This window comes from Callospermophilus lateralis, unplaced genomic scaffold (assembly GCF_048772815.1).
Source record: "Callospermophilus lateralis isolate mCalLat2 unplaced genomic scaffold, mCalLat2.hap1 Scaffold_66, whole genome shotgun sequence".
NCBI classification, from domain to species: domain Eukaryota; kingdom Metazoa; phylum Chordata; class Mammalia; order Rodentia; family Sciuridae; genus Callospermophilus; species Callospermophilus lateralis.
In genome coordinates this window covers 8,170,367-8,195,315 of record NW_027514882.1, presented here as the reverse complement: position 1 = coordinate 8,195,315, position 24,949 = coordinate 8,170,367, and the positions used below count along the sequence as shown (strand labels likewise).

At 37.6% G+C, this 24,949-nt stretch overlaps 1 pseudogene; it reads right to left on the bottom strand.

Annotated features, from left to right (window-relative positions):
* Window positions 1-19,053: 19,053 nt before the first annotated feature.
* LOC143640840 (succinate dehydrogenase [ubiquinone] cytochrome b small subunit, mitochondrial pseudogene) lies at window positions 19,054-19,580 on the bottom strand (annotated as a pseudogene).
* Between the last annotated feature and the right edge of the window lie 5,369 nt (window positions 19,581-24,949).

Here is a 24,949-nt window from a genome sequence, read left to right as displayed (position 1 = left end):
GATAGACATGCTGAAATATCTCTTGATTCTTCCAAGTTTTAAACTGTATTAATTACCCTTGATTATCTTTTGGATTACTCTGTTCATACTATTGATGACAGTGTGAGCTTCAGCTTATTTAATACAAAGGCATGTTTTAGTTTTATATTTTTCACAATTCATGTAGTCAGGTTTGATTAGTGTGGCTGTGTTGAAATTTGTGTTTAGTTTAGGGTCACCATTTGGAACGTGTTTTGTTAACATTGTTGATATGAACAATAAAGCAATCAAAAGCTACTAATTCTTGTTCGCATAGAAATAGATAATTACGTGCTTGGGAGGGCAGGACCATGGACTATATGGTTGACTCTATTAAATATTTAGGGGGGAGAATTAGAGCAATAGGAAATTATTCCTATGATGCCGCAGTCTCTGGCTGGGCACAAATCACGAGCCACCACACAGTTTGTAGATTCAAACAGCAATTCTTTATTCCCGATCTCACAACGGCAGTCTACAAACACGTTCTGGGGGAATCCACGTTCTCTGCCCAAATCCACTCTCTGCCCAAATCCACACTCTGCCCAAATCCACTACTCCTGGGCTTCTGTCTCCCAAAATACATTGTCTGACCCTAAGAACTCAAGAGGAACTCAGCAGCAGGATACGCCCTATTCTAAAGGGGGAACACCCTAATCTCCTATTATGCTAAACCAGGAACACCCTAAACACGGATCCGCCCTGGTCCTTGAGCAAGGTCACCTTACATGCAATGTCCTGCAAAATGTCCTATTTCCATGAGTCCTTCCACTAAAGAAACATGGGGGTACGCTGGCAAGGAAATTGTCATACCTACTTGGCTGATGGCTCCCAGCAATATGATATTCCTTCCTTGAAATACTCAGAAGGTCAACAAACAAAAATGTGAGCAAGTCACTTAATGTATTTGGTTCAAATAATCTGTCATATCCATGGCTGATGTCATTATCCTTTGATAAATAGTATTTCAGACTTAGAGCTGAAGTGGTCTTTTCTTTCTATATACATAGTGAAGCTTAGCAGACATTTTAAACTTTCCTTTAAAATTTCTATTATGGACTTTTTCTTATGTAATACTGAGGGTGCTGCTGACAGTGATTGTGGCTTTTCAAAATTACAGAATTCTGAAAACAAAAAATAAATCTCCAATGTGCTTTCTAAAGTTCTACAAAACTCTCAGTGTGGAGAGGCAAATTGAAACAATGTACTTGTTTTTTTTCCTCTTTACTCTTATTGGATATTACTTTTCTTGGCAGTCCCTTATCTTTACTTGGCTAGCATTCTTGAACTTTCTTAACTATAAAATCTGAATCTCTGAACTGCTTACTCATTGCACAGGATTTTTTTGTTTAAAAAAAATTTTTTTGTTACATTTTTCCCTGAACCTATTTTACCTTCTCTGGCCTGAAAGCAGCACATTCTTCGTATTGTATAATCTTCTTTGGGTTCATACCCATAGCATCCCTTATGCCTTATTCTGCCACCTTTTTATGTTTTTTTCTAGTTAGAGAAAAAAACTGTATTCAGACTCCCTAAAAAAAAATAAGAAGGTAGGAGAGAATCTACTGTTTCTCTCTCATAAAGCTCCTCAAGATCCTATTGAGGCTTGTGTTACTAAGAGCTGTTTTAGATTTTTGGGGGACCTTGTTTGACCTCAGATCATTTATTACACTCTTCTTCAAGTAGAAAGCCGTATAAGAGCACACAGACGAGCAGCTGCCATGTAGTAAGATGGGAAAGTATTTTTAATTCATGGATGATGGGTCTTGGCAGGGAGTGTTTGTCTTTCTTTTTCTTTTGTATTTTCTCTCACTCCAGTATTCTTGGTACCAAATATGAACATTAGGCTATAATGCAATAAACACATATCATCTCTCTTAATTGAAGAAGGAGCTCTCCATATTTTTAAAGGTAAAAGAAAGTAATATACAGTATTCAATGTCAAAACAGGACATCTTTTCATCACTGCTATGGAGTTGAACATCCATTCATTCATCTCTTCAATAAAAATACATGGGCTTCTAGTATGTGTCAGACTTTACCACAGGCACAGTGATGAATGATATTTAAGATATTGTTTTTGTTTTAAGGATTGCCTTGAATGAATGAATAGGAAGGCCCGGAGTGCATATATAAATACCATGAAATGCAATGGACTAATAATAATAATAATAATAATAATAATAATAATAATAAAAGGGCAAATAGCTTTTTGTGGGATCCTATATTTCTGAAGGTTATAGAGTGTTCCCTTCTAGGTTCATCTAGGAATTTCCCAGTTTGGGGAAGATGATTTATGATCTGTTAAATCCATTATTTCAAGGCTCAGTAAAAACCGGACAGATTTGGGGGTTTGGGCATTAGGCTTGTGGTATTGGGTACTTTTTAGACAGAGGATGTCTTCATTCCTGCTCATGCCTGTGGCCATCACAGTCACTAGCCTCATGTTGACACTGGCTGAAGTTCTAGAACTGTGGCCCTTAGGTCAGCCCAACTTGGTTAGCCTTATTTTCAGGGTTTGAGATGATCACAAAGGTGATCTGTAATTTTAGAGGCTGCTGTGGCCTCTGGAAGTGCCTACTTTCCTCCCAAGGGGAAGACTCTAGCTCTCCCTTTCCCACCGCCATTTCCCAAGGGCAATCACTTTCCCCCAGCACCTTCCACCCTGGTTCTGTCCTGCTTCCACCTGAGCAAGTACTGCTCATTGAGAGTCCTCTGGAGGTGGGCTGAGATTTTGTAGATATGTGGATCCATGGGTTGAGTTGACTTTTTGTGTTTCAGGTAAAAGCAGCACCAATGAACATTGGCTTTCTCCAAGCCCTTTAGGGGCTCTTCAAAGCTGAGCCACCTCAGTGTGTGGAGGCAGAATGATCACTGTGAACTCCTTCATCTAAATGGCTGAATTATGGCTGAATGCATTCTCCCCACTGTGCTGGGACATAGAATGAACAAATTTGATCTGAGTTTTAAATAGTGAGAAGGCAACTCCTCATGAAAACATTTCCCCCACCTTGAGTCCTGAGGGTCATCTCTTTTCCCTTTCTAACAAAGCCCTGTGCTAAGGAGGAAGGAAAAAATAGCATCTTCAATAAATGATCTGATCCTGTAGGGATACTTACATTTCAGAGAAAATTAAACAAATACAATATTTGACCACTTATTTTGATCAGTAGAGATATGCTTTGACTCACAACTTTATTTCTTCTCTCCATTAGGGATTGTAAGTCTAGACTGTTTGGGAGAGTCAGTGATCTCATATTCAAGTTGAGTTACTTTTAGTCACATCCTTCCACACTGACCCAAAGGATACACATTCTGAGGTGGACAAAGGCTGGTGATGGGTGGGAAGCAAAGGAATTTCAATATAGGAGGAGACATTCAAAATTATACCTAGTTTGAGATTTCCTATGTTTCAAGAGAATCCTCCAATTAGGAAACCTTTCATGCCAAGTTTCTCCTAGGTATATTCCAGCTATATTTATCCCAACCTTATAATCACAAATCCATGTTTCTCTGTGTCAGAACTACCTTTTTTTTCCTGTTAGTAGAATCCCTCATTTAGGAAACTTTCCTTCCTTTTCATTGAGATTGCCCTCAGCCCAGGATTCACCTCCATTATCCTAATGAGTACATGCAACTGAACCATAGAAAACAGCTGATGTTAGTACATTTTGACCTATGAAAATGGCAGTTTCAGATGTTTAATATTGATATCTCCTGAGTTCTGATTCAATATGTCCAGAGCAATACTCCAGATGTTGCACAGAACAATTCCATGTGACTACTGGTACTACAAATCCTCCCAGAGTGCTTGGTGATTATAGCCTTTCCAAGTTTATATTTTTTCAAGGTACCTCCACCAGTTTGAGTTGCAGACATGCTTAGTTGTTCAAGTCCAATCAGTAGTCATAGCTGCACGTTTGCAAACATGGTTGTGTGCACACGCATGCACGCACGCGAGCACGCGCACACACACACACAGCAAATGTCAATTCAGTTAGCAATAAGAAGCAAGAGAAACACTTTTCTAAATGTTTTATAATTTGAAAGGCAGATTCTTCCACAAATAAGCAAGTCTCTACCATCTTTTATGCAGAGATCTGCTGGTTCCTTTTATTCATCTCTTTGCCTTTATATCCATTTCCTCAGCTATGCAATCACCAAAGATGGGATATTGATTTTTCCAAGGGGACCTTTTATTGTCTTAGACAAGGTCCCTCTACCACTCCAAGGATAGGATAAGGTGGAAAGGATAAAAAATCATGGTAATGCCTTTGTTAATTCAGTATGAGTATCTGCTCTGGTCTGTTGCAGTTTGACAGATAATTTGCCCAGTGCATCTTTGTAAAGAAAATGAGGGTGCTATACATTTGTCCTACCCACTTATTTAATCTGTTCCCTTCTGTATAATGAGGAATTAATTTGATATTTTGCCTTTTTTGTTACTAATGACAATATCGGTCACATGCAGATGGCCATTCAACTATTGGGTGAAGACAAAGCCCAATGTCAAAATCTTGCCTTTAAAGTAAGTATAAGAAAATTTTAGATTTATCTGGAAATCACCATTTGTCAGGTCACTGTGCTTCTTTTTAAATCACACCTTTCCACATAACAGAGCAGCATCCACAAGGGAGGAGACTGGTCCTGAAGCCATAATGCTCCTTTTGGGTCTTGAAACTGAAGCACAGAGAATGGAGCAACTTACACAGAATCACACAGCTAGACATGAAGTAAGCAGGATTTGAACCCTGCGTGCCCAGCTGTGGAGTCAGGAACTCGCCCCTACGTTTTGCACCACTGTACAATGCGTACTACGCAGCATGAAGAATATCACCTCCAGCCTCAGACTCCAGAGTTGACAGCGAACACTGAGGAACTAAACAGAGCAGCTCCCCCTCCGGCTTCCCTTCCTCAGCTTTTCCCTGGACTTAGGTACCTAGCTTTCCTGGATCTTTTTGTCCTGTATCAGTTTGAAAAGATAACATGCTTCTCAAAGCAGGGCCAAGTCAGAGTAGGAGCTGTGGCAACTTAGGTGACATCTTCTTTCAACATTGCCCCAAACTGCTTTTGAAGCGCAGTTTTCAAACGCTTCTGATGTCCATGACCAGCAGCACTGGGCTGTGTAACTCTCTGGGGGTCCTATGCTGATGCCTTCCTTTTGGGCCACATTTTCTTGTAAACTTGCTTTCTGACTCATTCTTTCCAATTCTGAAGATTTCTCTAAGTTCCTTTGTACACCACCTCACGGCTGCATATTTAACTCCAAAGTTGGATTCTCATGTTGTGGTGATGGCTCTCTGATGCCTTTCCAGGCAACTCAAATGAAGCAGAGAAAAGTCTTCTGGAAACAGCATTGGAAAGCACACAAGCTCTGGAGATAGGGCGATGGTCAGAAGTTCTCTACCACTTCCTAATTCTGAGGTCAGAGGCAAATCCTTTAACCGCTGTGACTCTCAATTTGCTTATGGATAAAAGGGGGATGATGATAATAGTAGCTCACTTATACTGAGTACATTTTTTTGGCAGGAGGCAGGCACTGGCTTAGGCTCCTAGGTTACCCATTTGTTCACCACAACATTCTACACTGTAGGTAAAATAAATTACAGAGATCAGGAACCTGAGCCTTAAGGAGGATAAACAAATTAACTAAGGTCTCACAGTCAGTAAATGTTGGAACTAGAATTTAAACCTAGGTCTGTCTGACGAGGGAGCTTTTGTCTTTATCTTTTACTAAATACCAGTTGTGCTCTTAGTATTATATGCATAGTAGTTTCTTAAGACACTTGTGGAATTTAAATTAAATAATGTATCTAGAAAAGGTTCAAGTGCACTTTCTTAAGAAATAATAGTTGCCTTTCCTCGGCTCCCTTTCCCAAGTTCCTTCAGTGATGGGAAACGGCGTTGGCAGGAAAGATAGGGCAGCTATTTTTGGCTGGGTGAGCAGGGCTGCAGAAGGGGAGAACTGGGAGCTATTCTGCATCTCCAATCAAACCAGGCTGGCAGCTTTCAGCTATGTCTATACATAGGTCTGGCTGGCCTTGGTGGGTATGTCTTTATTTAGAATCTCATGTCCCTTTTTGAACCTTGAAACTTGAGAAAGAGTGAACAACTGAGGGAAAAATGAAAAAGATTAATGGATTAAAACATATTTGCAAAAAATTCCTATAGGAATTGGGATAACTTAGCCTGGCGAAGGGAAGACAGGGGGTATAATTCTTTGACTGTGTTTAAGATTATATTTGTGATAGTGGCAATATGCTTTTCTCTAAAAGTAAAAAATTGGACCTGTTGACATCCAAGTCCTTTCAAAATCTAAAATGTATCATGTCTCTGAAAATGAAGCATGGAAGTATTAGGATGAGAAGAGAAATTTCAGAACCATGAGGACTTCATGACAGTGTAACTGGATGTTAATTTTTTTTTTTTTGTAGGTTGAATGCTTTGGAAAATATTCTAGATCCTTCCTTCTTCATGTGGCTGCTTCTGCTGGTCTGTTTAGGTGAGATTCAGTTGTCTATGTTATGGATCTCAAAAACAGAGCTCACTTAAGCTTTTATTGATGTAAAAAATTCTGTGATTCTTTTTCATGGTAAGCCCTACATATTCCTTTAAAAATATGAAGACATATTTTACGTTCAGTGAATGAAAGTCATATGATAAACTATTCTCACTAATTTACACCTGAGAATAACTTATTTCACTTATTTTGGTAATCACTTAGGAAAGAAGATAAAAAGATCTTAGTAGAAGATGGGAGAATATCAAATGGTAATGATGCTTTCTTTTAGTATGTTAGTCCTTTACAATTATATGCCAAGTACTGAGTCAATGCCAGAAGCACAAATATTAATAAGATGTGACCTCATCCTTTAACAACTGTGCCAACTAGGATTGTGTTAGATGCTATGACAAACACTCTAAACACACACACACACACGTGCGCGTGCACACACCACACACAGAGTCATTTCTTGGTATCCTTAGAGGATTTGATTCAAGGACTTTTGTGATTACCAAAATCCATGGATGTTCAAATTCCTTAGTTTACATATTATAGTATAAACTACACAATCCTCCTATAACCTTTAATTCATCTCTAGATAATTTTGGTAACAACTACAATGTCAGTATTATGTAAACAGTTGTAATACTAGGTTGTTAAGAGTAATGACATAAGAGACTTTACATGTTCTACACAGGCACATTTGGGTGGGGGGGATACTTTTGATCTGCTGTTGGTTAAATCTATGAATACAGACCAGAGGATAAGGAGGGATGACTGTATACATAATTGTTCAAATGCAAGAGATGTGTATTTACTCCTTTTATGATGGTCTAGGATAGATGTTCCTGGTTGATGCGTAGCTCCTCTATAGGCAGTCCTTAAGGGATGAAACCTCCTTCAATTCTGTGGCTCCACCATTTATTGGAACTCCACCATTAATGACATTCAGCTGATGGGAGGGGGGAGAGAGCATGGAGGAGAACTACACTCTTAGAGTGATTCATCTCACTTGAGTATTGTGACAATAGTTACATGGCCGCAACTATAAGAAAGATTGGGAAGTCACCCTACATGACCATGAACAAATTAAATCAGAGTTTTGCTAAATAACAGCTAGCGCAAACTGAACTTTGATGCACAAAATTTTATGAGATAAGTTACCAGGTCTCACAGAAAGTTTGCCTGTTCTACCATGCCACTCTGCATGAATTAAATCCCATAAGCCCTGATCAGGGGCATTATTAGATTGAACTTCCCAGTGGGTTTAAAAATATAACTTCTTATCCACTGCCCTTTCTTTCTCTCTCATTCTCCCCACCTTGCCTGCATTCCTGGGGCCACTCTTCTCCCTATATGCTCTAGAAGGGTCAGCAAACAATGGGCCAAATTCAGTCTGATGCCTACTTGTATATGGCCTGTGACATGAGAAGGTTTTTTGAATTTTTAAATATTGAAAAAAAAATCAACAGGATCATTTTTGTGACATGCTAGATATTAAATAATATTTGAATTTTTGTGACCTTAAAGGTTTTAAAAAATACAGCTGTGCTCCTTTATGTACACATTGTCTAGGTTTGCTTCTGCCTATAATCAAAGAGTGAAGTGGCTGCAACAGAGAGGGTATTATCCATAAAGCACAAAATATTTGTCATCCAGCTCTTGGCAGAAAAGTTTGCAGATCACTGGTCTAGGGTGTAAGACAGTGGGAGAGAGCCTCTATTGGGTAATAAGGTATGAAAACCATGCTCTAAGTGTGCTGCAAAATTAGAAGAAGAGGCAATAAGGAAGGGCAAGGTGAGCCCAAGTTCCCAATTCCCAGTATCAATAATGATGAGAAAGAGAAGGAGATTGGACTTAGAAGATGAGACTTATAATTATATCCAAGTCAAGAAAGCAAAGCAAGAAATTTTGTAAATAAAAGGGCCTCTCAGAAGGAATTCGGGGGCGGGGCACCTATTAGGAGCTACTCCTAATATTTTATTAATGTTTCTTTTATCTTTTTAAAATTTATGTTCACGTGCATGATTTTGATTCTAAGGCTGCAATGTTTCATCTTTTTATTTTATTCAGTATCTACAATAGTGCCTTCCACTCAGTAGGTACATAGTCAATTTTAATTGATTGATTGAGTGAGTGAATGAATAAATGAGAGGGCTTTTTTATTCAGCAGGACTTTTGAGTATGCAATGCAACTTAGCAAGTGTGTTGGTTAATTTTGTGTGTCAACATAACTGTTTAAGGGATATCCAAGTAGCTGGTAAAACTTTATTTTTTTGTGTGTCTTTGAGGGTACTTCTGGAAGAGATTAGCATGGAACCTATAGATTCAGTAAAGATCTACCCTTACCAATGCAGGTGGGCAACATCCAATCCATTGAGGGCCTGAACAGAACAAAAAGATAAGAGAAAAGGCAGATTTGCTTTCTCTGCTTGCACTTGAACATCATGTTTTGTCCATGGACATTAACATGCTTGACTCTTAAGACTTTTGTGTTTGGACTGGAGCTATGCCAACAACATTCTGGGACCTCTATCTGCACATGACAGATTGTGAGACTTCTTAGCCTTTGTATTGCACAAGCAATCTCTTGTAATGAATCTCTCTTTATATAGCTGTGTATGTGTGTGTGATAGCTGCCATGAGGGTGTTTGTATATATATGCACATACACACAACTTATTCTCTGGAGAATTCTAATATAGCAAGATTCATGCTTATCCTCACCTATATGTGGTACATGGAAGTTATCTGGTCTCCTAAATTTGCCCAAAACAGAACAATAGAAAAATGCAAAGAAATTGTGAAGTCATTTGCCTGCAGCATGTAAATTGCTTGGTATAAGTATACATCTTCAAATACTCAGATGCTGATCAATTTTCAGCTTAAAAGATGACCAGATGCTAGTTCGTAGGGAAAGGTTATATGCTATAAAAATACTTCATGCCAGATATGGGAGTAGTGTAGAAATTGGAGCCTATATAAATACCTTGGTGTTATTCCATTTGGAAACATGCCATGAAAAATAACCTAGAGTAGTTCTGAAAAAGTGTCAATAAATCATCTATTTAGCTCGACATTGCAATGTACCAATTTATTTCTTTTATAAGCTTAAGTGCTCTTCAAAGCCAGACAGCATTAAAGCTCTAGTTTGAAATTTGCCCTCAGATAGGCCTAAAGGATGACCAAAAACTAGTTTAGAGAAAAGATTAGGAAAGGTGCTCAACTTCATTTGTTCTAAAATAACTGACATTTCATGTATGACCCCTAGACCTAATAGGATTTTGAACTAAAAGACTTTTGCAATGGCTTCCAGTATACTTTTCCTTCCCAAGTGTACCCTAATCATTCCATTATCTTTTATTTCTTCTCTTCTGTCACCCCTTCCTTATAAACATGTCTTTGCCTCTTCCTGCACCTCTGTTATTCTAACTGGTTAGTTAGTAGTCTCTTGCTGCATTACTAAGTCATGTGGGAGTGACCTCAGAACAAAGACATTGGCAGTTAGTTTACTGTAACATTACTGGGGGAGAGAAGGGATTCGGTGGCATGGAAGAAACTTGGAATACAACAGCTTAATTAAAAGGTGCCTTCATCAAATTCCTTCAGTGTACTAATGATCATGTGATCCCATAAGGTATGGAATACATATCACATACAATGTCAAACATACTTGGGATGCTTTTTTGACTTCACAACTTCTTTTGGTGAGAAGGAAAAATGTTCTGGGATGCCCTATGTTCAGAGCCAGGACAAAATGGCCCTTACTGTGTTGAAGAACAAAATTTAAAGTCTAAGACAGTTTAGGAAAGGTATATATTCAGAAACTTGCATAAGAGTACTCATCTGTGGTCTCTTACATTAGCAGGTGTACAAAGGGATGTGTGTGTTTTATCGACTTTGAAAGATGAAATAACGAGTCTCTCTAATTGTCAAGCATTCTGTTAGGATGGGACTTAGGAACTGGGGGTCACTTTTTAAATTTGTCTTCAAAGGTATTTGGCTCTCTTCATCTATAAGGGGACAAGTGATCAGTGTAAGTACATTTCACAGAAGGAAGAAGGCGTGGGGTCTGATGGGACTCACTGCCATCACCTGTCATTGTCCTTACAGAAGGAGTTGCTTATCAAATAGCTTCTCAAATGTGACAATGGGTCAGAATATGTAACTCGGGATTAAAGATTTCTGAGAGCCAGTTACTATACTAAGTTACTATACTATACTCTTGCATTAACTTTCCATGTAGCATTTTTGTTTATTTAAGGACACCAAACTTTGAGGAAGTTTTATTCCATTTTACACATGGAGAGGAATTAATTGTCCAAGTTAATGGCAGAATAATTATGAAGTTCAGTCTCTAGTCTGACCAACTCTGAAGTTCTTCCCAATACACTGTTCTTTTTCTCTCACTGAATCCTGGTAAATCCAGAAGTACAAGCATTTCATATTATTTGATATCTCCCAAGTCACAAAAGAGTACACTACAAAAAGAGACCAAATTTTGGTTATACTGAAATACTGTCAAATTAGGAATTACTTGTCACAAATGTAATATTCATCTGCTTTTTACCACTCTGAGATCCCTATTTTGGGAAAAGATGTGTGCTTATTTTTGTTCTGTGATATTTGCTGCTACTGTACTTGATCTAAAGTGTTTTTCCAGGCCTATGATGATTCTCAATAAATACTTCAATAATGGATGAAGATAGAGTTTAGAATTAGAATAAAGAGTTATATTGTTTTTTGCATGGTTTTCAACATTTGAAATTATCCCAACATTCCAAACTTGTTTTTTTTTAATATTTTAAAAAAAATTTTAGTTGTAGATGAACACAATGTCTTCATTTTATTTAATTTTTTTATGTGGTACTGAGGATCGAACCCAGTGCCTCATACATTCAAGGCAAGCGCTCAACCACTGAGCTACAACCCCAACCCCTCCAAACTTGTTTTATACTGTTCCCCCATCTTCCACAACTCATATCCTCTTCTTTAAAAAGTCAGCTACTTTTACTTTATAGAAAATCTGTTAACATTTCGATTCAGTTTTTGTCTTCCTTTTCTTTCTATTTAAACTTCCCCCATAATTCAAAACTCAGCTCAAGCCTTCATGAAGATAATTAGTGCAAAGGAATGCCTGAACAGAGAAAAGTGGTCTTCTTTATAAAGTGGATATTTTCTCCAATTTAATACAGATTCAAATTATAAGGAATGGTTATCCACAGTTCTAGATCCAGGTTTAGGATCTAGAAACACTGCAGATTTGGGTTTATCTGTTGTCCCTACCACCACTCTTCCCCTTAATCTGCTAGTAGAATCCTGAAAAGCAGTTCAAGACATCATATCATTCTACCTATATATTCTTCAGATAAGGGTTTTACTCTGAAATCTTAATTCACTTTGTCATTTATTAGTTGTGTGATTGTGGGAGGTTTTTCAAAATCATTCTGAACCATTTTTTCTTTGACATGGTAATGGTGATGATGGTGATGATGATGGTGATGATGGTGGTGATGATGATGATGGTGATGGTGATGATGATGATGATACAAACACATGCATTCATTTCTTGCAGTGGTCCCATCAGGCATAAATGAGATAATATCTGTGAAGAGTTTTAGCATATAGTGAAAACTTAAGCAAATTTTAGTTCTCTTATCCACTTGTAGCATTTTCTGAAGACATTTTATTGAATGCTTTCCTTTTAAATCGTATTACTCCAATTTGTGTAGCTCTACTCCTTTATATTCCATTACCAATTAAAAATTATATTCTACCTCATTCAAAATATATATGAAGCATAAGAGAAGACAGAAAAATAATCCAATAAATATGGGCCAAGGAAAAAAATGAATTAAAGAAATACATTGGAGGGTTAAATGCAAAGAAATGTTTAATATGCTATAGTAATGCAATGCAATTGTGAGAGGTACTGAAGTTTGGGTATTTAAATACACATAGATGTAAATGCATATATTTGTAAACTGTGTGTTAGTTCTGTATCTGTACTGAGGTTGCTAACTATAAACAGAAGAGTTCTTACCTTCACTGTTTACTTTCTCCTGAAGAATGACCGGCACTGAAATCAATAGCTGGTTCTCATGGAGATGATTTTTATCAGAGAGATTGTTGAAAAATTATTGCGTTTTAAAATGTCATGTTTAATGATTTCCTCTGATTACAACAATAAAACTGACTACAATTTATTGAGGTATAAAATACAGTGGAATGCTAGCTCTTAGTTTACAACTATAGAGACTAAGTGTCTCACTGAACTAGAAACAATTTTACTTCTTTCTGTCTATATTTTGTCTTTCAGTTCCTTCCTTTGACTTAACTATGTTAGGTAGTAGATCCCATATGATGTTGAGTAGAAGCACTTAGATGAGATTTTTCTGTTTCTCTTGATCCAAGGGGACTTGTTTAATATTTTGTAATTGATTAGACTAGTTGTGGGGTTTTATAGATGTCTTTTTTCCTAATTGAGAAAGCTCTTTTTCTTTCCTAGTATTTCTGAGAATGTTTATCTTGAATGGAATTGAATTCTGTGAAATGTCTTTGGTTTGTGTATTGAAAAGTCATATAGCTTTTCCCCCTTTGGTCTTTTAATATTGTGTTTTATAATGATTGACTTTTGAGTGTTATAGTAACCTTAGATTCCTGGAACAAACCCCACTTGGACATATCATGTTATCCATTTTACATGTCGTAAGTTGTATGTACTTAGAGTTTGTGAAGAAATTTTGTGTATATCCTATAGGTCTTTAATTTTTGTCTTCCTAAAATGTTTTATTTAGATTTTGGTATCAGGGTAATGTTATAGGCAATAAAATAAGGTCAGAAGTATTTCAAAGACTATTTTCTGAAAGTGTTCGTGTGAGATTGGCATTATTTCTTCCTCAACTGTTTGCTACAATTCACTAGCAAAACCCATCATGACTTGGAGCTTTCTTTGTGGGATCTTAAAAAGAAATTACTAAATCAATTTCTTTATTAGCTATGTCTTCTCATATATATGTATGTATATTAATATAGGAAGGTATACTTTCCCCTTGTTTCTTCTTGTGTCAGTTCTGGAATACTATTGTGATTTTCAGGAAAAAATCTTAAACTTTATTCAAGTTGTCAAATTGATTGGCATACAGTTATTTCCTTGTGCTCATGATTCTAGTAAGTGGCAAAGAACAAGGCAAGCCATCTTGTGACCTCATGTCCAGTAATTTATCCTAACACACAACGCAAATTATGACTTAATGAATTGGGCAAATATTTGTTATTAACCTATCATGCACGAAAGTATTTGCAATGCTGTGGAAATTAAAATGTTTACGATGATATCTTTGGCTTTAAGTATTCCATAGTCTAGTAAAGCAGACAAACTATAGATTTTTGATACAAAGTGATAAGAGCTACCATAAATTGCAGATCATAAAAGAGGAAGTAATTAATTACCCCTGGAAGTGGAGAGATCAGAGAAGGGTTTATAGAGGGGGAAGTATTTACCCTGGGCCTAAAAGGAGCTATGGGAATTTCCCAGTAGAAAAAAAAAAAACTCATGGTATTGAAGTGAGAACATGGAAAGGAACCCATGTATGAAAAGGCAGGTTGTATTCAAGGAAGAATGACCAATCTGTGCTAGTAGAGGGTTATGTTCAGAAGAAGAGTTTAAGATGTAGGTGGGGGGAGGTTTTGAAAGCTCTAGTCATACATGCCTGTTAGTTGGTATCTGAGCAGTCACTTGGTTTCCCTAAGTAAAGACATGGTACAGTCAGGGTATAGAGACTGAACAGAACTGGCTGTACTCCTCAAAAATGGATTTGGAACTCGATGCTTAGGATCACATGGAGAGGTTTGTTAAAAATGCAGATTCCTGAATCTAATCCCATCTCCATTCATTGGCACCAGGACAGGAAATGTGTCTGTTCCGGCCCTCAGGTAATTCTTGACACACACCAAAATTTGAAAATAAATTGGAGTAGAATTTTGGATTTCAAACTGTTCTCTGATCCAGGTTCTCCTGAACTTACTTCCAACAAATCATCTCCATTTTGTTTTCATTTTGAACATCCAAATAAAACTTTACTGTACCAAGGGGTTTCTGCAGTTAAAAATAGAAAACCATAGGATTAGAGATTAGAAAAACTAGTGTTGCATAAATCACTTAGAAGCCACAGCAGTGATTTCTAAGTTCCTTTATTTTATTTTATTTTTTGATACCAGGATTGAACTCAGGGGCACTCAACCACTGAGCCACATCCCCAGTTCTATTTTGTATTTTATTTAGAGACAAGGTCTCACTGAGTTGCTTAGTGCCTCACTTTTGCTGAGGCTGGCACTGAGCTCCCCATCCTCCTGTCTCAGCCTCCGGAGCTTCTGGGAGCTGGGATTGCAGGAGTGTTCCACCACACCCACCTTCTAAGGTCCTTCAGACTCGCCAGAAGGAATGGGGAAGAGAGCAGTAAACTTGAGCCACATCCCCAGCCTTTTAATTTTGAGACAGAGTTGCACTAAGCTGCTTAGGGCCTTCCTAAGTGGTCACTCCTCATTCCTAAGATATTGTTAACAAACCTTGTAGAAGAGCTGTAGAGAATGAGGAAGAGGTGGTCGAGGATTACTCCGAGTAAGAGTGCTCATTTATGTCCCTAGGACCTTTATTTGTGTATCTTTTCCACTTTTTGACCCCTGTCAACTCAATAATGATAGCAGAAAATCACTATATACAAACTATAAGATTGTTATGTTTATACCCAAGTTGGCAGTTTAACTCACCAAAGTCACTTGCTTAGAGGATTAGTCCTTAAACTAATTATTTATCATTCAGCATTACCACCTCTTACTATAAAGTACCTAGATTTAGTTTAAAAAAAATAAATGTCTGTCTAATTGAGAGAGCAGGCAGACATGAGCTGGGAAATTATGCTGTTACAATGATTCACTGCCAGAAATTCTCCTCTTTTCTGGGACAGTGAGCCAAATTTACTGCTCTGTTCTTGAGCAGAAAGAATTCACAATCAAAATAAAATAACAACAAAAAAACCCTTAGAGTTCAAAAATACATAATTTTAAAAGCTTGGAATAGAGACTGTTTCCATGTTCTTAAAATCTTTTTGTTTTTTTTTTATTGTTTGTCTTTTATTTTAAAAACAAGCTGGATAGTTCGCTTAAGTTTGGCCCCCTGACCAAAATAAAGGCTAGGCCCCTATTATTTTGGTGCCCTTGTTGGTGGTTCTCTAATGGCACCCCTTGGGTACAAAGAGGCTCACCAGGATGGAATTGCCACAAATAAACCAAGAGCAATCCCTTCAGAAAATTGACACGTATCTGCTGACCTCTTTGAACAGGCAAAGAAACAGAACATACTGGGTCTTGCTAATGCTAACTTCAGCGGGTTGGGGTTATTTCTTGGGTTCTAATGAAACTAGTTCCCAGGGCCAGTAGCAAAAACGTCCACTTACCATTCAAATTTTTGTGTTCTGACATCCTTCTATAAAGCATCCGAACCAGTACCACTGATTAAATACAGTAGTAAAATATGACTTTGTACAGATACCCAAAAGGTAGGAATGGGATTCCCTTCCTGTTAGTCTTTCATACTAACTAGAATGTGACAATAGAGATAATCAGGAAGTTAAATGTGACCACATCACAGAAACATAATTTAGACAATGGAGCCCAGTGCAGATCTCTTTCAGAAGAGCATCAAGAGAGAACTCTGCTCCTTTTAAAAGAGGAGAGTTGTCTTGCTGGCATATATTCTCTCTGTCTCTCTCTCTCTGTCTCTCTCTCTCTCTCTCTCTCTCTCTCTCTCTCTCTCTCTCTTTCTCTCTCTCACTCTGTCTCTCTCCACTTCTTTTATCCCAGCTTAAAAAAAGTGTGATCTTGGAAATAAAAACTCTTGCCTTGACTCAGCTTTGGTTTCCTAAATCTGAGAAACTATCACATTTTTAAAAAATTACATAACATTTCATTATTTTAAAATTTTTATTTTCATGGAATACATTTTCTCATCAACAATTTCCACTGTGGGAAAATAATTTATCACTTACAGTTTTATATTTGTGGACAGATAAATAAAGTAAAACACCTATGAGGATTAAGTCTGGAATCTGTAATATCCAGATGCATCTATGAGGAAGACCTTTTCCCTACATGCAATTTATCTAAGTTCAGAAATTTTCCAGGCTTTCCTTCCTAGGACTTAGAAATCTATACTGTATTATATAAGCATTTCCTAATTTTGAAGTTTCGCTAGGACCAGTAACCATCAGTCGCTGGTGTCAATTGAAAAGAGAAGGAAGTTTCCCAGAATTAAACACTAATTTTGTGCAAAGTCTTCACTCATGTATTAGAATCTTTTTCATTACTCTCAGGAAAAATACAGAAGTATTTTCATGTATTGATAATGAAACAATTAAATTCTCTTTAAGAGATTGATAAGCTAAAAGGCAAAGGATGATTTTGTTATACTGAAAGTCTTCTGAGTTGGGAGACAATCCCATTATCTCTCCAGAATATAGAACTTGGTCTCACAATTCCTTGGACACTTTCCTCTCAAAACTTTTTCTCAGAAATTAAATTATGACAATAGTCATGCGATGAGGAGATACCCACTATCAAACTCCTGCATTATTTTCTCCTTTTTGTGAGCTGAATGGCATCACAGAGCAGAGGCAAAGGGGCAAACTATCAATTCTTTTTTTAAAAATATTTGTTGTTTTTAGATATACATGATAGTATAGTGTATTTTGATATATTGTACATACATGAAGTATATACAATATACTATTCTAATTAGGATCCTATTCTTGTGGTTGTACTTGTTGTGGAGTTGCCCTGGTTTTGTATTCATATACAAGGATAGAAAAGTTTTGTCTGATTAATTCTACTGTCTTTTCTGTTCCCCTCCTGCCTCCCTTCCCTTCATTCCCTTTATCTAATCCAATGAACTTCTACACTACCCTCCCTACCATTTCTTTTTGTGGGTTAGCATCCACATATCAGAGAGAACATTCAGCCTTTGTTTTTTTGGGATTGGCTTATTTTAGCACGATGTTCTCCAGTTCTAACCATTTACCAGCAAATGCCATATTTTTGTTCTTCTTTATGGCTGAGTAATATTCCATTGTGTGTGTGTATATATATACATATATCTATACATCTATACTACATTTTTTTTATCCATTCATCTGTCGAAGAGCACCTAGCTTTTTTCCATAGCTTGGCTATTATGAATTGAGCTGCTATAAACTGATGTGGTACATCACTCTAGTATTCTGATGTTAAGTCCTTTGGGTATAAACAGAGAAGTGGGATAACTGGGTCAAGTGGTGGTTCCATTCCAAGTTTTCTAAGGAATCTCCACACTGTTTTCCACAGTGGTTGTACCAATTTGCCATCCCACCAGCAATGTAAGAGTATACCTTTTCCCCAACATCTTCGTCAACATTTATTGTTGCTTGCATTCTTGATAATTGCCATTCCGACTAGAGTGAGATGGAATTTCAGTGTAGTTTTGATTTGCATTTCTCCAATTTCTAGAGATGTTGCACGTTTTATCATATATTTTTTGACTTTTCATATTTCTTCTTCTGTGAAGAGCTTGTTCAGTTCCTTTACCCATTTATTGATTGGGTTATTTGGGGATTTGTTTTTGGTGTTAAGTTTTTTTGAGTTCTTTGTATATTCTGGAGATTAATGCTCTATCTGAGGTGTAGGTGGTAAAGATTTTCTTCCGTTCTGTAGGCTCTCTGTTCATGTTTTTGATTGTTTTCTTTGCTGTGAAGAAGCTTTTTAGTTTGATTCCATCCCATGTATTGATTTTTTATTTTACTGCTTGTACTTTAGGAGTCTTGTTGAGGAAGTCCATTTCTAGGCCAACATGAAGGAGAGTTAGGCCTGCATTTTCTTCTAGTAGGCACAGGGTGGTCTCTGGTCTAATGCCAAGGTTCTTGATCCACTTTGAGATTTGTCCAAGGTGAGAGATAAGGGTTTAATTTCTTTCTACTCCATATGGATTTCCAGTTTTCCCAGCACCATTTGTTGAAGAGGCTATCTTTTCTCCAATGTATGTGTGATGCCCGTGTCTAGTATGAGATTAACTGTATTTATGTGGGTAGGTCTCTGTGTCTTCTATTCTATACCATTGGTCTTCATGTCTGGTTTTGTGCCAATATCATGCTGTTTTTGTTATCATAACTCTGTAGTATAATTTAAAGTCTGATATTTTGATGTCTCCTGCATTACTTTCCTTGCTGAGGATTGTATTGATTCTTCTGGGCCTCTTATTTTTCCAGATGAGTTTCATGACTGCTCTTTCTATTTCTATTTTAATAGGAATTGCATTAAATCTGTATAGTGCTTTTGGTAGTATGACCATTTTGACAATATTAATTCTGCCTATCCAAGAACATGAGAGATCTTTTCATTTTCTAAGGTCTTCTTCAATTTCTTTCTTTGGTGTTCTATAGTTTTCATTACAGAGGTCTTTCATTAGATTGATTCCCAAGTAGTGTAGACAAGTAGTGAATGGGATCATTTTCCCAATTTCTCTCTCAGCTGATTTGTCATTGGTGGCATAGAGTCAGTTCTCATGGTTTTGAGTAAGAAAGGTCTGAGCTTCCATGACATGATGACAGCTTTGCAGAGTCATCACGGTAGTAGAAATAACGAAGCCCAGCAAAGATTAAAGCTGAGAGGGCCAAGATTTCTGCCTGTGGTTCAGCCCCGTGAATCTAGTCAGTACCAGCCTGTCCAGAGCCACAGGGACTTTGGAGAGTAAGGAAGAAAGCCAGGGTGCAGTCCATCACAGAGCAAGTATTCGAACATGCAGCTGGAGGAAGGTCCAGGAGCAAAACATTAACAGCTCTTTTACTAGTCCAGTGAGGACATGCCGCCTTGGAACCAGAATGGCGACTTGGTGGCAGGTAAATGTGCTGGGCTCCACACCATCCTGGGAACAGTCTGTCTTGGAACAAAGCTGTGACATGAGCAGGTCTGATTGTTGGGATTTGGAGAAGTGTGGCACCACAGAGGACACTCAGCCTCCAGAGAACTGCCATCATGCGTTTGAGGGCTCGAGATCATCCACCAATCTGGCCAGACTTGTGACCCAGAACTTAAAACACAAAGCCTTCTGTTATCATTCTGAAGATGGATCCAGCTCTTTCTTATGAAGTTGCATTTACCAGCTCTCCAGTTTTGGGGTCATTTCTTCCATATAAATTATGAAAAGCTGAATTAGAACAAAAATGTTTGCCAACAACTCTGAGAGCTTTTTAGTCCATAAAGCAAATTTATAGATCCTGTATTTGGATCCTCACGCACACTTTAAGGGATGGTTGTATTTCCCAGTTTATAATGTGAATACTGAGGCTCAACGTGGTAATAACTTATGTAAGATCATGTAATCAATACTGAGTCCAAGTATTTTCTATATAATATGAGATGCCTTATTTCTATGCATATAGTTCAATAAAAGTTCTAGATGAGCATGAAATTTATCATACACGTTGGGAAATGCTTGCATGAAAGGAAGTGGTATTAATAATCATGTCAGAACTGCGGAGGTTAACTGTGTCCACCTTGGGCAAACAGGAACATCTTGATAAAATTCAAGTTTCATGAGACTGGATGGACAATATGAAATCCCCTTATCAGTCTCGTTTTTAGACTATGCTTGACAGAAAAAAAAAATAGTAGTCTTAAACTGAAGCCTAAAGACAGACAGAGGACGTAAATAGAAAAAAAGCACATTGACTCTTTGGCACAAGGCAAGAGAGTACAAAATAATTTTTGATTTTTAAATTGCATTCCGTCCGCTTGTAGAGGTGATGTGTCATTTACTCCTCTTGAGTCAGAGTCCCTGTGATATAATTTGGATCAACTCTGAAAATGCCTACAAAAGGGAAAGAACCATTTTATGCAACAAGATGACTAAAAAACATTGAAAGATTATAAAAATTTACTAAACAGAATTTTCAAAGCAGCCTGGGGGCTGTTTAAAAAGTGCATGGATTTCTGGAGAACCTAACGTGATCTTTAAAGAGGTTCTGTCCCCTGTATTCAGTGATAACTGGCCAAAGAGGATATAAAATTTATAACATCACAACAAAATTCATGAGGCTAAAGGAAGAACTTCTTTAGAATTATTTTCAAAGAGGGGAACAGCCATGAGTTGGAGTGGGATTTCAATTGCCTATGGATGCTTGGGAAGGGTCTCTCTCCCTCTTCTCAATCATCTTCCCTGCTTCCTTCCTTCACATAATTGTCCATTTCTTTCTTTCTTCTTCCCTTCCCTTTACTCTTTCCTTCTTTCTCATTTTCTGCCTGCCTTTATTGACATTTTTTAAATATTTTTTTAAATGTTGATGGACTTTTATTTTATTCATTTATTTATATGTGGTGCTGAGACTCGAACCTAGGGCTTCACACATGCTAGGTAAGTGCTCTACCACTGAGCCACAACTCCAACCCCTTTATTGACATTTGTTTTTTCTTTTTGTCCTAAACCCTAGCACTATGCTTTGCACTTTCTAGAATTCTAACTACACTAAGGAATGAGTCTTCCTTTTTTAAGGAAGTTCAAGTTTTTATCCTGTTCTTTAGGAAGATGGGTGGGACTACCTTGGTCAGCACCTCTTTTCTCAAATGGATATTAGGAACAGCCATTATGTGTTATCTGACAATGACTTTGCACCTCATCAAGGGAGAACTTAGGCAAATACAACCTATCATTACGTCTTGGCTATTGGACACTTTTTAGTTGTCGTAAAAAGAAAACATAAATCACTTCAATTAGAGCAATCTAAGACACTGCTAGGTTCTTGGACTGGGGAGGGAAGAGTATGTTTCTAAATTTAAAAAAAGAAAGAGAAAAAAGTAAGAACTAAGTAAATGAAATAGCTTCAAGTAAGGTTGTGGTGACAGTAACCTACACTTGGTAAGCACTAAAAAGCAGTGTTATTATTCACTTTATTTTGAGATAATTTTCCCTTAGATGGCATTCATGCCGTCCTTGACAGTCTTGTCTGACACTCAGGCAAACTGTGCTGCCGCCTAGGTAACGTCCCGTTAGAGGTTCTGCCAGGGTGCCCCAAACCCTAAATACTTCATGTGATCAGCCACACCCCAAGATCTTTAGCAGGGAACAAAACCTCCCACTTCTAATGCTTAAGAGTCAACTCTTCCAACTCTGGTCTTTGTCCAAAAAAAGACTTTTAAAGGAAAGAATGACTTTTGACACAGAAAAAGTTAGAGGGTCTAAATGTTTCCTGGGCGTGAGGAGGAAAGACAGAAAGAAGCAGAGGGGAAGGAGGTAATGAACATCACGTTCCGCTGTCCTCAAACTGTCTGAACCTCCTCAAGATTTACCAGCATCGCTATGCCACAAATATTTCATTCATCCAAAACTTTGAATCAAGAAAGGGCAAGAAAGTAACAGCAGCCCACAGGGTATTTTTCAGGATAAAAAGATTCCCAGAGTGGCAGGTTGCCTAAGTGACACCTGGGGATATGTTGGTGCACATGAATGAATATTCCATTGTTGTACTGAGGATTTCTTCCTAAGTATCTTGCTTCAAGAATGAAGGGTGACGTCAATCAGGGGAAAAAAGCCCTGTGAATCCTAGGACTTATTGCTCCAATTGAACAGGGAGGCACGTTGTAGCATGAAAGATTGGGTAATAATTCATACCTGTTGTGTTTCAATGTTAACCATGAGCCTAAATGTATACTACCCTCACTTATGCATAAAATCTTTTTATACAATAGCTCAAGGCCTCGAATATTTAATTTCTTTCCTTCGAGAAGATTACTTATAAGGAAATGTTGAAAAAGAATCTCCCTATAAAATAGTAGGGATCTTATGCAAAATAAATCTGGGTAAATTGAGTTATAAAAGATCTGTTCCAGTAGGAACAGAAACTTTGAAGTCCTTTTCCTGTTCAAAATAAAACAACGAAGCTTCCCAGATGATAAATTTCTGGCACAATAGGTTTTTGGGTATCACAGGAGCCTGTTGTCTATCTAGGCTTCCAGATCATGCTGGGTTGAAGCCCGACTACTGTCACTCTTCCTTCAGTGGCCCTGGCACTTTTGGTGCACAGGAACATTTAGAGACCTTCAGAATCTGTCTCTTTTTGTGAAGGATATTGCTTTTTCAGTCCAGAGCAGCTGCTGCTTGTGTGTGAGCTAGGCCTGAGTTCTTTCTAAGAAATGACTCTTGGAATAAGGACCTGGAAGGCCTTGCTCTGCTGACCGGGAGGCAGGATTATACAATGGCTATGAATATGGAAGTTGGAACCAAATGGTCTGTGTTCCAATCTAGTTGTGCCAATTCTGTAGGGTGAGCTTGGGCAAGTTACTTCATTTTTTTTAACCTCATCTTCCTTAGTTGTAAAGAGGATTATCTGAGAATGATTTAGTGAAGTTTAAATTGGGAAAATGTAAATAAAGTGCTTAGCAGATTGCAGGGCATAAAACAAGCAGCCTTGGAGAATCAACCACTATGGTGAATTCTGAGCATCTTAGGATATAAGATGGGGGTTCTCTGATCAATAGTTAAACTGAACTACAATCAGAGAGATTCATTCACTTGTATAAAAACATGCAAAAAATCGTGAAGGCCTTCTATGGGCAACGAGTATGCTACTCAGAAGTGTTTTCAGGGGTATTGCTCTCAAATAGCTTGACTCTGCTTTGGAAGATTAGACGTGTCTAAGGAACACTAATGCCAAGTGGAAAGTGACAAGGTTCTCTGATGAAGTAGATAAAGTGCTATTGGAGTTCATAAGAGGGAGAGTTTATAAGTCTAGTTGTGAGGAGTAGAGAAGACTTTGCAGATGAGAGCCCGGAGGTGCATGTATCTGTAATCTTAATATTTTGACAACAGGACTCATATAATTATATTGACTTGAAAATTACAGGTTGGAAAGATCCACATTCTATAGTGGACATGTCTGAGACACGTCTGAGAGAGTTCAAGCTCAATGTATATTCTCTGATTACAAGTAACCTAGGGCCATAAAATCACTACCCATTTAAAATGAGAATCAGGTTTGGCTTTCCCCAGAGGACAGTTGGCCATTTGCCCAGTGGTCTGTGCAGTAACATACTTATATACAAACTTCCCTCATTTAAAAAGAAGAGGAGGGCCCTAGCAGGAGGGAAAAGGCAAACAGTGCTCATCTTTTTCTGTAGAAACTGCATTATTATGGCCAGGTGTCAAGAAAACATACTCATGTTCTCAGGGAAGGTTGTCCTGCTCTTGGTGGGAATGATGAAAACTTTCTCGTGGGACTCTTTTTCTCCTCTCCCGTCCTAACTCTCTCTCCGTCTTCTTTCATGTGATTTGCCATTGCATTCATTCTTTTGTCCATTCATTCATTACATTTCTAGACTTAGCACTTACATGCTGCTGGAGGTAAGAAGATAATCGCAGCCAGCTTCTGTGTTCTAATCATTCTCACCAGGAATGTCCAAATATAAGGTACCAACCACCCAAGGTACAAGGAGTAGAGTCTTGCTAAACTCCAGAGAACTTGCAGAGAACTTGCCCTTTTTTTTTCTTACTTTCTTTCATTTTTATATATATATTTCATTTTATTTTTAGTTTTCGGTGGACACAACATCTTTATTTTTTATTTTTATGTGGTGCTGAGGATTGAACCCAGCGCCTTGCACATGCCAGGCAAGCGTGTTACCACTTGAGCCACATTCCCAGCCCCTTCTTACTTTATTTCTATGTGTTCCTAAACACTGTTAGGAGCTAAGTTTGTAGACCTCTTGATTTCACATCTTACGTAAGTAGCTTAGCCTAAATCTACAGACATTTTTAAACTTCAGCATAAAGAAATGATTTCTCTTGGTAGGTTGAATTATAGGCATTAAAGGACACCTTTGGGAAAACTCAATTGGAAATGTATTCTGAAACAGCAACACAAAAGTAAAATTTGTTTGGATTATAGAAGAAAAGAAAAATAATTTTCATTCTGTTCTATACTTCTAGAAGTTTCCATTAATGGCTAATTTTATGAGTGGGCCACTATTTGTATGTTATGGTATAAAAGGATTGAAGAGTGAGACAAAGGTCCTAGTCCAAAAGTATTTTCTCTTGATTTCTGAAATTTCCAGATAAGCAATTCAATTCTGTCTTAATTATTTCCTTCTTTGGTCCTGTTTAACTATTTTTTTTCCAAATGTTTCTCTCCTGGGCAGTATTGTATGAGAAATTCCTAACTTTTTAGGAAACTCTCTCTTAAAATCACCTTCCTCTAGAGTTGGGAAAGAGTTCTGTTTTTTTCTAAATAGGATCTAACTCCATTCATTCCACTCTGTGTAAGTAGGAAAGTACAGACTGTTGATTCATTTCCCCTCTTTTCCTGGAACTCTGGGGCATATCCGTGATGAAAAGTAAATAGAAAAAGGAACA